Source organism: Triticum dicoccoides, chromosome 4A, assembly GCF_002162155.2.
Source record: "Triticum dicoccoides isolate Atlit2015 ecotype Zavitan chromosome 4A, WEW_v2.0, whole genome shotgun sequence".
Taxonomy (NCBI): domain Eukaryota; kingdom Viridiplantae; phylum Streptophyta; class Magnoliopsida; order Poales; family Poaceae; genus Triticum; species Triticum dicoccoides.
Genome location: NC_041386.1, coordinates 209,444,792 through 209,456,918, shown reverse-complemented (window position 1 = coordinate 209,456,918; position 12,127 = coordinate 209,444,792). Strand labels below are relative to the sequence as shown.

Genomic DNA, 12,127 nt, shown 5'->3' with positions numbered 1-12,127 from the left:
GGAAAAGCACACTTTGATTTTTTTTCTGATCTTTTTTTGCGCTCCTTTTTTGCCGAAAAACACCATAACGGCGAGTGTCTCAAAACTCTTCCCAAGTCAAAATAACAAGATAGGCACAAAATTTTTTTGACTATTTTTTTGGAAATCAAGGCAGCGACGACCAAAAAGTGCAACAAAAAATCAGTATGATGTCACGTGTCTCGAAAGACTCAGAAAAGCCTAAAAATAGGATAGGCAAAAAATATTTTGACCAACCGAAATTTTGGCCTAAAAGCTGCCCGGGGGTCTCTAGACTCTTTTTTCGAAGCCTACTCAGGCAAGGAAACACGAATTGGAAAATAGATGGATCTCGAAAACAAACCTAATATGAAAAGAACTCAGATTGGTGGTGGATATATGGTGGTAGAATATGGCAGCGGTGGTGGTATATGGCAGTGGTGGTGATATATGGTAGCGGTGGTGGTATATGGATACAGATTGGTGGTGGTATATGGATTCTGAGCGGTGTCGGAGAAGTGGTGGTGATAGATGGCACGGGCGATGATGATGGTGCGGCGGTGTGACAACTTATGACCAGAACTCAAAACTCTAAAAGACTAGACGCTAAGACGAGCAACTTGACACGATGATGCAATCGCAAACTCAACAAAGCAAAACATTGAAAAGACTATGCAAAGGCTCATACTGGTTCGGATATGATGAACCAACCCTAATTTTTTGTGGTTTTTTCGTGGACTGTAGGTATCTAAACTACGAAAAACTGAAAATCTCACCGAGCAACCTGGAAATCTGATACCATTTGATAGAGGCAAAGGTGTCCCATCTTTCGATGAGATGGTGGCTATCGTTTTTGGTGAAGTAGACTTTGACGATTCGACTACAAACGTGTGAGGACGTCGCGCCTTAGCAATCGCTAAACCAACTTTGAGAGGTTACTGATCACGCCGGTGCACGATCAACCTGACCACGAGGGTCTATTTCCTGCAAGCAAACGAAGAACAAGTAAAAAAAACTGAAATTGCAATCTGGATATTGCGAATAAAATAGGAAAGCTTTATTGATCAAGTGGGGTTTTGTGACGTCTTGGTCTGGTCGTTGAACACAAATGAAGTACGCGAAGTTGCAGCTATGGCGAACTTTTAATCTAAACAAAACTCAAAGCCTAAACGACACCCACTACAACAAAATTGACATACCGTGACGAAAAGCCTCATGACGATGGTGGACAATGTCACCGATTACCGCAAATCGGTGACGATAAACGTCACCTAATTGCCTCGGTCTCTGAGCACACCTGGCTGTCAATTTCTGTGATAGTATGGTATTTTCATGACGGATTTGCTAGTGTCACCGAATACTACGAATGTGTGGTGATCATTTTTTTGTCATGTAATGTCTAGCAGTGGGACCCGCCATAGCTAGTCCAAGGGTTATTGAGAGGTAGGACCCATGCATTAGTTTTGGTAGTGGTACTCTCCATAATTTTTCAAAGGCTATTTAGCGTTGTAATTATTTTGTTCTATCTAATATAAGTAGGTAGTATCCCGCAAATAAAATATAAGTAGGTAGTAGCCATGCAAGACATATATTTTATTATTTTTTATAAATTGAAAACCTTGGTCTGTTTTCTCTTTTTTCTGAGATGGTTATTTTGTTCTTTCTAATATAAATAGGTAGTGACTCGGCAAGAAACTTTAATCGGGCATTTGTGATCTGATGTTGTTTATCTCAAAATAGAAATGGAATAAGAGAGTGAACGGGCAATGGAAAAAACATATATTTTTAACATAGCTATTTTGTTCTTATATCTGGAATAAATAGGTAGTGGATGTGTTGAAAACTTCAATTGGGCGCTCATAAGGTAATGTCGTTTCGCTCTATGTAAAAAATTAAAATGGAAAGATGAGAGTAGATGGAAAATCTTATTTTTATTCTTATATGTAAATAGATAGTTGTTGGGCAAACAACTTGAATGGGGCACGCCTGAGGTGACGTTATTTCGTTCTATCTAATTTTTTAAATAATTTATCTATATGATGAACCATCCAGTTCTACAACAGATACAAATGATTTCTTTGTCGTTGGATTCCGATCAAAATCAAACCACCAGTTCCGTTGTGGTCGGGATCGATGCCGCAGGAATCCTTGTGGGCGAGAAAAACATATTTAAGACCATTGTGTACAAGTTTTGGCATATTTATTTACAATTATCTAAAAAAACTACATGGAAAATACTGAATCATAATGTTTATATAAGATTTCCTTTTTCTAATAATAATTTGATATTTATTTCGAAGTAAATGAATTACATGGTATTAGAGTGGAAGATAAATACTGAAAATAAATCATTCCTCGTGTACACTGTGTCCCCACTCGTCAAGGACCCAGCCAAATTCCTCCTTTTCACCCGCGAAGAGCCACTGCCTACCCCGCATCTTTCTTCTGCCCCGGTTCAACCGGCTCTCTTCTCCCCAAGATTACAGCCCCGATTGGAACGACTGGCGGCGGCAGATCGGGGGAGGTCACCCTACAGGCCGAGCTCGGATCCACCCAAACATCCAGCCCCGCGAGCACCCGGCCCTCTTCTCCCCCAACTGCAGCGACCCGTGACGCCAGATTGAAGGAGGCTGCCCCGCCGCCGAGGTTGGACCCACCGCATCAACCCGCCCAGTGAGCACCCGACTCTCTTTTCCCCAGCGCCCGACGACTTTTCGGTGATTTCCTCATGCCGCCCTCCTCATCCAGCCACCCCTTGGCGTTCAATGATTAGGGTTCATGCATACTAGTACTAATCACCTCGCCCTTCTCTGCAATTAGGATTTGCTACAGCCTGCGATGTTAAAAAGCCTGAACCTCTTGCTAGATAACTTTACTTGATATCCTATTAATAGGTCTGTGTGCAAAACTGCAATAGTGACCATGGTTTTGCATTTGTTATAGCCTGCTATTGTCAAAAGGGATGAACCTGAATATATGCTACTGTAGCACTGTTAGCCGTTATGGAAAAGTTCAGTTAGGTATGAGATGTGTGGCCTTAGCTGGGAGATTTCTTTTGCTTCCATGTGCTTGTATGGCTACTCTTGCATTCAGAAGAAAATTATATGTTAACCATCTGATGGTTGTACCCTGCTGTAATGAATAAAACTAGATGCTCTTGATCGCTGTATGGTGTCATAATCACATGAACATAAACACATGAACTAAAGTATGCAGCATATAAAAGGAGAACTAATTACAAGCAGGAAGCAGTGCATCCTTGTATCCCTGTATCTATATGTCAGGATAAACTAGCTTCTTGATGCAACCACTTTATCTATGTTAAAACGTGAAACTGAATTCTATGTTTGTGGTTCTGTTGTCCCATAAATAGTCCTTAACTAGTGCTGTCAAAACTGAATAAAGACTGAGACTGCACTTGATTTTGACTCCTTAAGGAGATGTATAGCTCTGTATCAGTGTACTTTTGTCTACAGTACTAGTCAAAAGAGAACTAAACTTAATGTTTGACATGCCTCTCCTAATTTAGCTACCCATGATGTTAAGCGTCTGAAGCCCACAAGCATTTTCAGTACGCCCAGAACTTGATAAAAGCAGATACATGGTAAACTTTAGTTTTTTTACTATATTCTGACATACTAAGCTGGGTAAAATCAACCTGCTCCTACTTTGCAAACATACAACACCATCCATCGAGCCTTAATTCTGAAATAGTAGTAAAACTTTCTGGTTTCTAAACTATGCCATACTAAGCTGACATACTAAGTTGGGTAAAATCAACCTGCTCCTACTTTGCAAACATACAACACCATCCATCGAGCCTTAATTCTGAAATAGTAGTAAACTTTCTGGTTTCTAAACCATGCCAGTAGCTCCGGTGATCATATATTTTTGCTGTTTTTTTTATTCTGAACATTCTAGTCTTGTTTTTATTGGCTTGCTGGCTGCTTCTCCCTGACTGTGACCTAGCTGCACCATGCATGTTGATTTCTTTACTTGTTAGATCCCAATGCGTGAGATCTCCATTTTGTATTTATACATTCTGACATGAACTTCTTGTTGGCACTGCTGCCTGCTTACGAGTTATGCCTGTTTTACACAATCTAGTTTCTTTTTGTCTACCACCAATGCGAAGCCAACTTGTAATAGCTAAATCAGTCAGTTACGTTACAAGTACTCCTCCATCCATATGCTTACTCATAGTGCAAGCAAGAGTAAATGTTTTCCATTAATTTCACTTTAACAATTAGTAATACATGATATTAGTGCATCCCGTGCTTGCATCCTAACTTATCTACTTTATTATATTCATGTAAGCTCTAGGAAGGGGCTTTGAGAGATGAAGAGGAAGCCACTCTTGCTATGTCCAAAGCAATGGCAATATATCGTGTGGACTTACATCTTGAATAATGTGTACATCAGTGTGCATTCACTGGCTTTAATTAGGTCTTATGTTTCCACTTTCAGCAAAATTGTAAGCATTCCAAATACCTTACTTCTAGTCCTATGTCTATCGTATCTTGTCAGTATATATGGAGTGGTAATGTTAGATTTTCATATATAGGAAAACGGCAAGTACAATAGTCAGGAGCCAAGTCCCATTGAGTTTTTCAAAGAGACCCGTACTAACAGCATGAGCGAGCCGACACATCTAGCTTATGTAAGATTTCTTCCTTTATTGTTTTTGACTTGAAATGATTCTCATATTGATCGAGTGTATCCATCATATGAACTTTGCCTTACTTGAGCATCAATGTTTTCCTTTATACAATAGAATGCAATGGAAAAGAAAAGGGAAACACAATCAAAAGTGACAACCAGTGTTTGATTCAATGATTGTGGCTGAAGTTCTAAAGGAAGAAAACGCCCATAGCACCTTCCTTTCCAGCATGAGTTATGCATCAAGATCCGGGAGATTTGGGAACTCTAATTCATCAGCAAGGATCTGAGTTCTAGAAGAAAGAATTGAGCAAAATGATAAAGAGGCGAGAGATGCAAATGACAGGTACTTGTCTTGTTTCTTGTTGTGTTCTTGTTGTTTATTTTTTTCATGCTTTTCTGCCTGTGCATAGTGCCCTCATGATAGTAAGAAAATGCATACACAAATACTTGTGAATAAGACATTTGTCTTCAGTTCTTGTAATAAACTGAGGAGTGCTTCGCTGTTTATATATGGTTTGATCCAAATCCAATAATCCAAAGTAACATAAAAATAATAATTATTGTAATGAGAAATACATGGTTTTTGCTGCTACAACACAAAGGCATGAGAATAAGATTGTAATGCATGGTTTCTAATCCTGAAATCTAGTATGATTTGTTGATTGGTTTATATGCTTGCTTTTTAGTAGATTGATATAGGTTGGTTGAGTTTGATCTTAAAGTTGTTGTCCAAGCATAGTTGCTTCTTGCCTAGGTTACTAACTTGATATCTTATCGGTGATGCTTGCTCCTTTTCAGAATGATAAATGAAATTTATCTCTTAGTTATGCATGTTTTTACCATTATAAGTTATTCTTCAGTTTACTGTTTCATTTGCCCATCCATATGTTTGCCTTCACATTTAATAATGCACCTCTCTATTTTACATTCACATTTTGATAGATTGTAAGCTTCTTAGTGGTACTCTCACCTTTTTATCTTGTCTGTTTTCATCTCATCAAGATGCAACATTGTTATGTTTTGTCAATTTATAGGCACTGAGAGGAGTTAGTGGTGAGACTTGAAGCACAAGCGAGAGAATTTGAAGAGGTGTAGAGGAAGCAACACGAATAATTGGAAGATGTGAAGAAGATCGAGCAAGAGAAGAATGAAGCCTGGCAAAAGAAGCAACAAGAGACGAATATCCTGATTGGTTTTCTCTTAAGGGCTCAAGCAACTCAGCAAGCAACTTAGCAGTCCTAATCCAAACTTAATGGTGCATGAAGGCCATCCTTTTGCGATGGAAAGATAGTTGTTGAATCATACATTGCAATCATCACGATAACACATGTGGTCTTTACTTATCTAAATATTGCTTTTCAACTTGTCTATTCTTCTGTCAAACTCGTGAGTCAGTGTTAATTTTTACTATGAAACACAAGAGGACGAATTGGCTGAGACGATTAAATATATAATATCATAAATTTATGATGTGATTTGGATCTTAACTTATATTTATATAATCTCATATGAATTAAATAATTATTGTCATATGCATTTGGATTATGGTGGATTTAATCATTTGTCATAATTTAAATTCAAAATAAATCAAATATATGTGGTGTCATCTTCACCAATAATGAAACTAATGATGCTAGCTGTGGGATAGTCTGCTTGGGTGTTGACGTGGCATGAATTTGTGACGTTCCTACATCACTGAATATGGTGCAATATGGAATTTTTTCTCCTAGCGTGTGACATTAATCGATTGTCACAAAAGTAACAACTTGATGATGTTCTAGAGAACATCACTGACGGTCCTATATCCAGTGACGTTATTTTGCGCGCGCCGTCACTAGGAGTAATCTGTGACGGGGATTCCGTGACGATCCTTGTGACGCCCATAAAATGTCACTTAGGGGTAATTTGTGACGTTATTAGCTATTCGATGACATTTTGTGTCTCGTCATAGTGACCCTAAGGGATGTATATATGGAGGAAGAGGAAGGAATTTCGTGAGCCTTGGAGGGGTCCGAAACCAACTCTATCTCTTGTTTCCCCACACATACGAACTCTAAAAACAGCCTATACTCAAGTATACTGAAATTACATGGGTCTGGCCCAATAATAAGGTGACGCAACACCTATCATAGCCTCTAGATAAAATTTATGAAGTGTCATATATTTCGTCCAAGGCTTCATACACTCATTATGGTGGCTTCAAAGTCCTGAAATCATCACTTGTAACTCCGTTCTTGTTCCCCTGCGCATGCCATCATCCCCATCCTTGATCTTGCTCCAATTTTCACCCTTCTTGTCCAGGCTAGGCCCTTCATTTGTAAGCAAGACAAATGTATCCAATTTAGGCAGCATCATATTCTCATGAACATTAGAATCATTACCAAGAAATGAAAGTGCCTGGTAATTTAATTGGCGTGCGCGAGCTCTAGTAATTGGTCCAATATGTATAGCAGTAGGGGCTGTGGGTGTAACAATGGTATTGATGTCTTCGTCACACTTTCATATTGCTCTACCCGCCCCATACCCTACCCATTGCCATCCTTACTCTTGGAGGATGACGGCGTCGGCTCGTCCCTCTCGCTCTCTCGTAGCGACAAATCCTCGCTTGTGGTCGTGGATCGAAGTCGTTTAGCTAATCGGGCATGTAGAAAAGGCCCGGTGAATGAGAGGACTCAGACTTTTTCAGTGGAGCAGCTGCCTTTAGGACATTCGGCCCAGTAAAAAGAACGTTCAATAAAGGTCGGGACATAGATCAGATCTGACGGCCAAGATTTTCAAAATCATTCCTAGAAACCTGAGAAGGCTCGAAATTGGTTTAGTTTTACTGTCCTAAATAAAACACCGGACACCAAGTTCTGGCTTTTCGATTTGTGCAACACATTAAGCGACGTCAAGTTTGTTGAGATCCTTGTTACGTTGTGGTCCATCTGGTATGCACGACGCCGGGCCATTCACGAGAATAAATTCCAAAGTCCCCTATCAACGCATCTCTTCATCAACAGGTATATTTTCATATATTCGGGAAATAAGGTGCTATGACTTTATGTCAAACAAGAGCAGTCGGGCATGTACTTGCGGCGCATCAGCAGTGGTGTTTGAAGGCCTGAACCGTTTTCTTTTTACGAGTAGAAGGGCTGAAACGTTGGAAGCCTAGGCCTGCGGAGAAGCGCTAGCACTGGTCCAAGATCTCCAATTATAAAAGCTTCAAGTTTTTTCTTCGGGTAAAAGAAATTATATTAGTGAATGGTTTGGCCACATAGGCTTACAATCTCATCAAGACTAAAACCTGAGCGCAACCAGACAGTTGCACATGGAGAAGAACGCCCCAACTGGGCAAGTCTATGGCAAACAACGTTTCGATCACGAGATATAGCAACAATTTTAAGCTCTCTGTCTCCTTGGAGTAAAAGCTTGATTTCAACGATCAAAGCCGCCACAGTTGATCTATTAGAAAAGCTTCAAGTTTCTTCTGACCGTCTGGGAGTCAAGGAGATCGAGTCGGCAAATAATTTTGGAGTTCACTGTATGATTTTCACGGAAATTAGATCTCCGAGATCCTTTTTTCTGGCTTGCACCCACTACCAGAAACTGTACTTTTCCTTTAGGTGACGAATTTTCCTGTGAGGCCCGAAGCCCATCACAGGAATATAAATTTTCCTGACGGGCTAAATTTGGCTCCCAGGAAAATTGACTATTTTCCTGAGAGTCCAGCCCACAGGAAAAATATCTGAGGCCCAGCCCGCCATTTCACCACCGCGAAACGGGCTCTGGCGCCGGAAATTCTTACCTCCCGCGTTTTTTTCGCTTTGGCGCCTCAAATGAAACTTCCGCCGATTTTCCTGTGTGTATGGGCCTACAGGAAAAAAGGCCCATCCAGATGAATAGAATCCCTAGACCACCAATTCCCCACTTCGTCCCATCTCTCCATCTCACGGAGCCGGATCCCCTGACGTACGGCCACCTGACGTTGGGCCACTGACGCGTGGGTCCGGGTCCACACGTCAGCGAGTGCGCCGTACGTCAGAGGAGCTGCGTCCCCATCTCACATCTGCTCCATGGCCGCCGCCCTCCTCAAACTTCCTGGCCGGCGCCGCCGCCCTAAATCGTTCCGGCGCCGCTCGCCCTCCACTCTCCCGACCTCCACTACTGGTCGTCTCTCACCTCCACCACCGCCGCCCGGGTCAACCTGCATCCGCCACCGACGCCCACCTTTAATGTCTGTGACTTCCACCGTCGCTTGCCTGCAGCTCCGACCCTTGTTGCATCCGCATCCCACCTTCGTCGGACCACTCCGCCCAACACGGCTTTCCTGGACGCGATGATTGTACCCCGTGCTCCCTGCTCCAGATCTGGGTAAGTCTGTTGTTGCACATCCAGTAAACTGCCTGCTCCTCCTCGTCTGACGTGACAGCAGCGGCCTCCTCCTCTCCGTTTTGTCCAAGCCAGTTGATCCATTTTTCTGTGGTAAGTCCAACCATGGTCATCCAAATAACGAAGTCAGGATCTTTAGTTGTTCATACAATTTATGTAGAATCTAGATCTGAGGGCATCCGGATCTTGATTTCCTTCTTTTGCTGGCTCATTGGTGAAAAGAGTAGGCTTGTGAGTGGGAAAATAAGGGTCCCTTTGCATCTGTTTTCAGTATGTTGATTTGTTCAATTTTCAATTTGCTAGAAAGAGTTTTGTTCTCTCACATATCTCAAAATTTTAGGACCTACAATTGGTTGTGTTATTAGCACTGATGTTAGCTAATATAATTGAGAAACTGAAAAGCTTCTTGTATCATTGCTAGATATGTACTTTTAGAATATGTACCGCATATAAAGATGAGGCCTATAGCTGCTTTCTCAGTGGTATTTATGTATTTATGTACATTTGAAAAACTTTATGAGCAAATTGTAGTATAATGTCTTGAAATCAGATGTCAAATATTTACTCTTTTTTCATGCTTGATTTCTTGTAGCTTGAATCTGCCATATCAAGGATCCTTTGTTGAAGCTGCAGCCACACTGGTACAACTTCTATATATCGCCTCCCTTCACAAATAATTTTGGCAGTAAACGTTCAATTTTAGAAGCAAGTTAGTCATATTTTAGTTAGCAATGTAAGTAATTATTTGCATAGTTGTGCCACTCTCTTTTAGGTTTTGTTTCTCATCTTTAGAAGTCTTTGTAGTGGAAGGAAGGGCAAGGCAAAACCTGTCTCAGGTACCTCTCACACTTTGGAAATATACATACTTGCCTTTATGTGGCAATTATCTCTCAAATTGTTACCTTATTATTTGTTGCTGTCCTTGTTTATTTGGCAAATTACTTATTTATGATGAGGTAGTGTAAATTGTTTTGAAACTATACACCATCTATCCCTGATGCTAACTCAGTCTCTCCTCATATGCACAACGCCACTAATCCATTCCTCTAATCTTCTCCTGAACACATATTTGGTCGCAGGTACCTTGTTGTTTGGAACATGTCATCCCTTGAGCTCGGCACCTGTTCGCATATGCCCTGTTCGAAGAGTGAGTCAGTGCGTGTCCGTGCTCTGTTTTACGCGCGCGTGTGTGTGTTTTGGTTCAGGTGCAAGCCCATGGATGCTGAAGACTATGAGGAGTACATACCTCTTCTTTATGAAGTTCTCGCAGGTCAGCAACATGAGGTGATTAATGCACATGCATATCTATCTGATTTGTGTGTTACTTCCATCATGTATCTAGACTGGCAGTCATATTCCTCAGTTACTCAAGGGTGTATGGCATGCTGGATCTTCTTTGAGGGCATGATTTAGCTCAGGTCTTCTTGTCCAGTCTTTGGCTCTTGTGCATTGAATCTGGAGCCATTGTTTAGCCAACGTCTACCTAACCCCATTAATTTATTTTACTTCCTTGAATTACAATCTTCACCCATCATGTTAGTTTAGATGAAGCTGAATTTACTATATATCTAAAATTAGGGGATTATGCAATCTCTTAAGTTCTTGCCTTCTTGGTCATCTTTTTAGATAAACTGTTATTCCGCTGGCTACAAGTATACTCTGCTTTTCCAGAAATCTTTAGTCTTGTTCTGAACAAAATCATCTATTCTTGATTGGAATCTTGAGATTGCACATTTTTCATCAGGGCAAAAAGGGCAGGACCTCGTTAAGAATGTCGTCCTAGTGGGCACAAGGTCGAACATGAAGCTACCAGTGAGTATTGTTTAATCCTATCCATTATTTTATAAAGCACCAAGATGTAGTATAACATCTAGTGATTGCATTGCTGCCATATGCCATATCTAAGATTTACAAAGAAAAACTAAATGAACATCCTTTTTTAGTCCTTGATTAGCTAAATTATCATCAAGTGGACCAGATTATCTTTTGGAGCCACTTTAAAATATAAAATATATGTTTCATGGGGCTGTAGGATATATTGTATAGATATGCTAAAAGATGAAACTTGAAAGAGTTAAGCGGATAACAACTCATATGGTGAAAGATGTTGGTCATCATCTCCTTCTCTTTCCAATATTATTCCCGTTACTTGTGTACATGACTTTGCAGGGAACACCGAGTTATCCTTTGTTAGCTTGGAGGATGGTGCTATGGGCGACCACGTCGGCAATGGCAACAGCGAAGGCAACAATGATGTTGAGAACATGGTGGTAGCCTAAGGTGACTTAGAAACTTATGAAGGTGTAGATGATGCTCCAGATCATGAACCAGTGGACTTAGTACAACTGACATGTTACTGCTGTTGAGCAAATAAAACAACAGCAATTAAAATTTTCAGATGTCATCTACCAGATGTTCAATCATGCATGGATACGTGCTATGTATATACTGGTTTTGGATGCTTGTACGAAGATATGATGTGGATTTTCACTTAATGGGATCATACGTGGACCATTGATATGTGCTAATAAATTTGTAATTATAGAAGGATATGGATTTGTCAGATACATGCTCAACATTGATCCTAGAAAGAAAAATACATGCTCAACATAATTCATTTTCATGCGTGCCATTTTCCCTGTAGGCTGGCCGTCACAATAAGTCTACCTATAAACCTGACAGCATCAAGATTTTCCTGAGGGTAGCCGACAGGAATAACCGTCAGGAAAATAATTCCTGTCGGCTGGCCGTCAGGCATTAAAAGATTTCCCTGTCGTTTTATTCCTGGCGAAATTTTCTTGTCGGGTACCGTCAGGAAATATTTTCCTGACGGGATTTGGCTTTTTCCTGTGGGTTCTTAGCCGTGGGGAAAAGTCTGTTTTCTGGTAGTGACCTTTAGCCATGAGCAGCGTAGCAGTAATGAAGTCGTATAGATTAGCTAAAATGGGCTCAACCCTAGATGTTGGGCGTCATATGTGGCTTCTTGCGCCTCCAGATCATTTATGTATCCCTAAACCTTTGGTATCTAATAAAGCTACGCTGTTTATCTAAAAAAACTGAATATATAAGTTGTATATGTGGTCTTGGAGATCTTGGG

General features: G+C 40.7%; 2 long non-coding RNA genes across 4 annotated transcripts; both read left to right on the top strand.

Annotated features, from left to right (window-relative positions):
- Window positions 1–4,342: 4,342 nt before the first annotated feature.
- LOC119288849 lies at window positions 4,343–6,074 on the top strand. Of its 2 annotated transcripts, XR_005141308.1 has the most exons (4): window positions 4,343–4,471; window positions 4,562–4,657; window positions 4,772–5,002; window positions 5,694–6,074. It is a non-coding gene; the product is annotated as an uncharacterized LOC119288849 (long non-coding RNA). The 2 variants fall into 2 exon arrangements; XR_005141307.1 differs by having other exon boundaries at window positions 4,348–4,657.
- Window positions 6,075–8,569: 2,495 nt separating this feature from the next.
- LOC119288848 lies at window positions 8,570–11,203 on the top strand. Of its 2 annotated transcripts, XR_005141306.1 has the most exons (5): window positions 8,570–9,123; window positions 9,623–9,671; window positions 9,803–9,866; window positions 10,110–10,314; window positions 10,775–11,203. It is a non-coding gene; the product is annotated as an uncharacterized LOC119288848 (long non-coding RNA). The 2 variants fall into 2 exon arrangements; XR_005141305.1 differs by having other exon boundaries at window positions 9,623–9,866.
- Window positions 11,204–12,127: the final 924 nt, after the last annotated feature.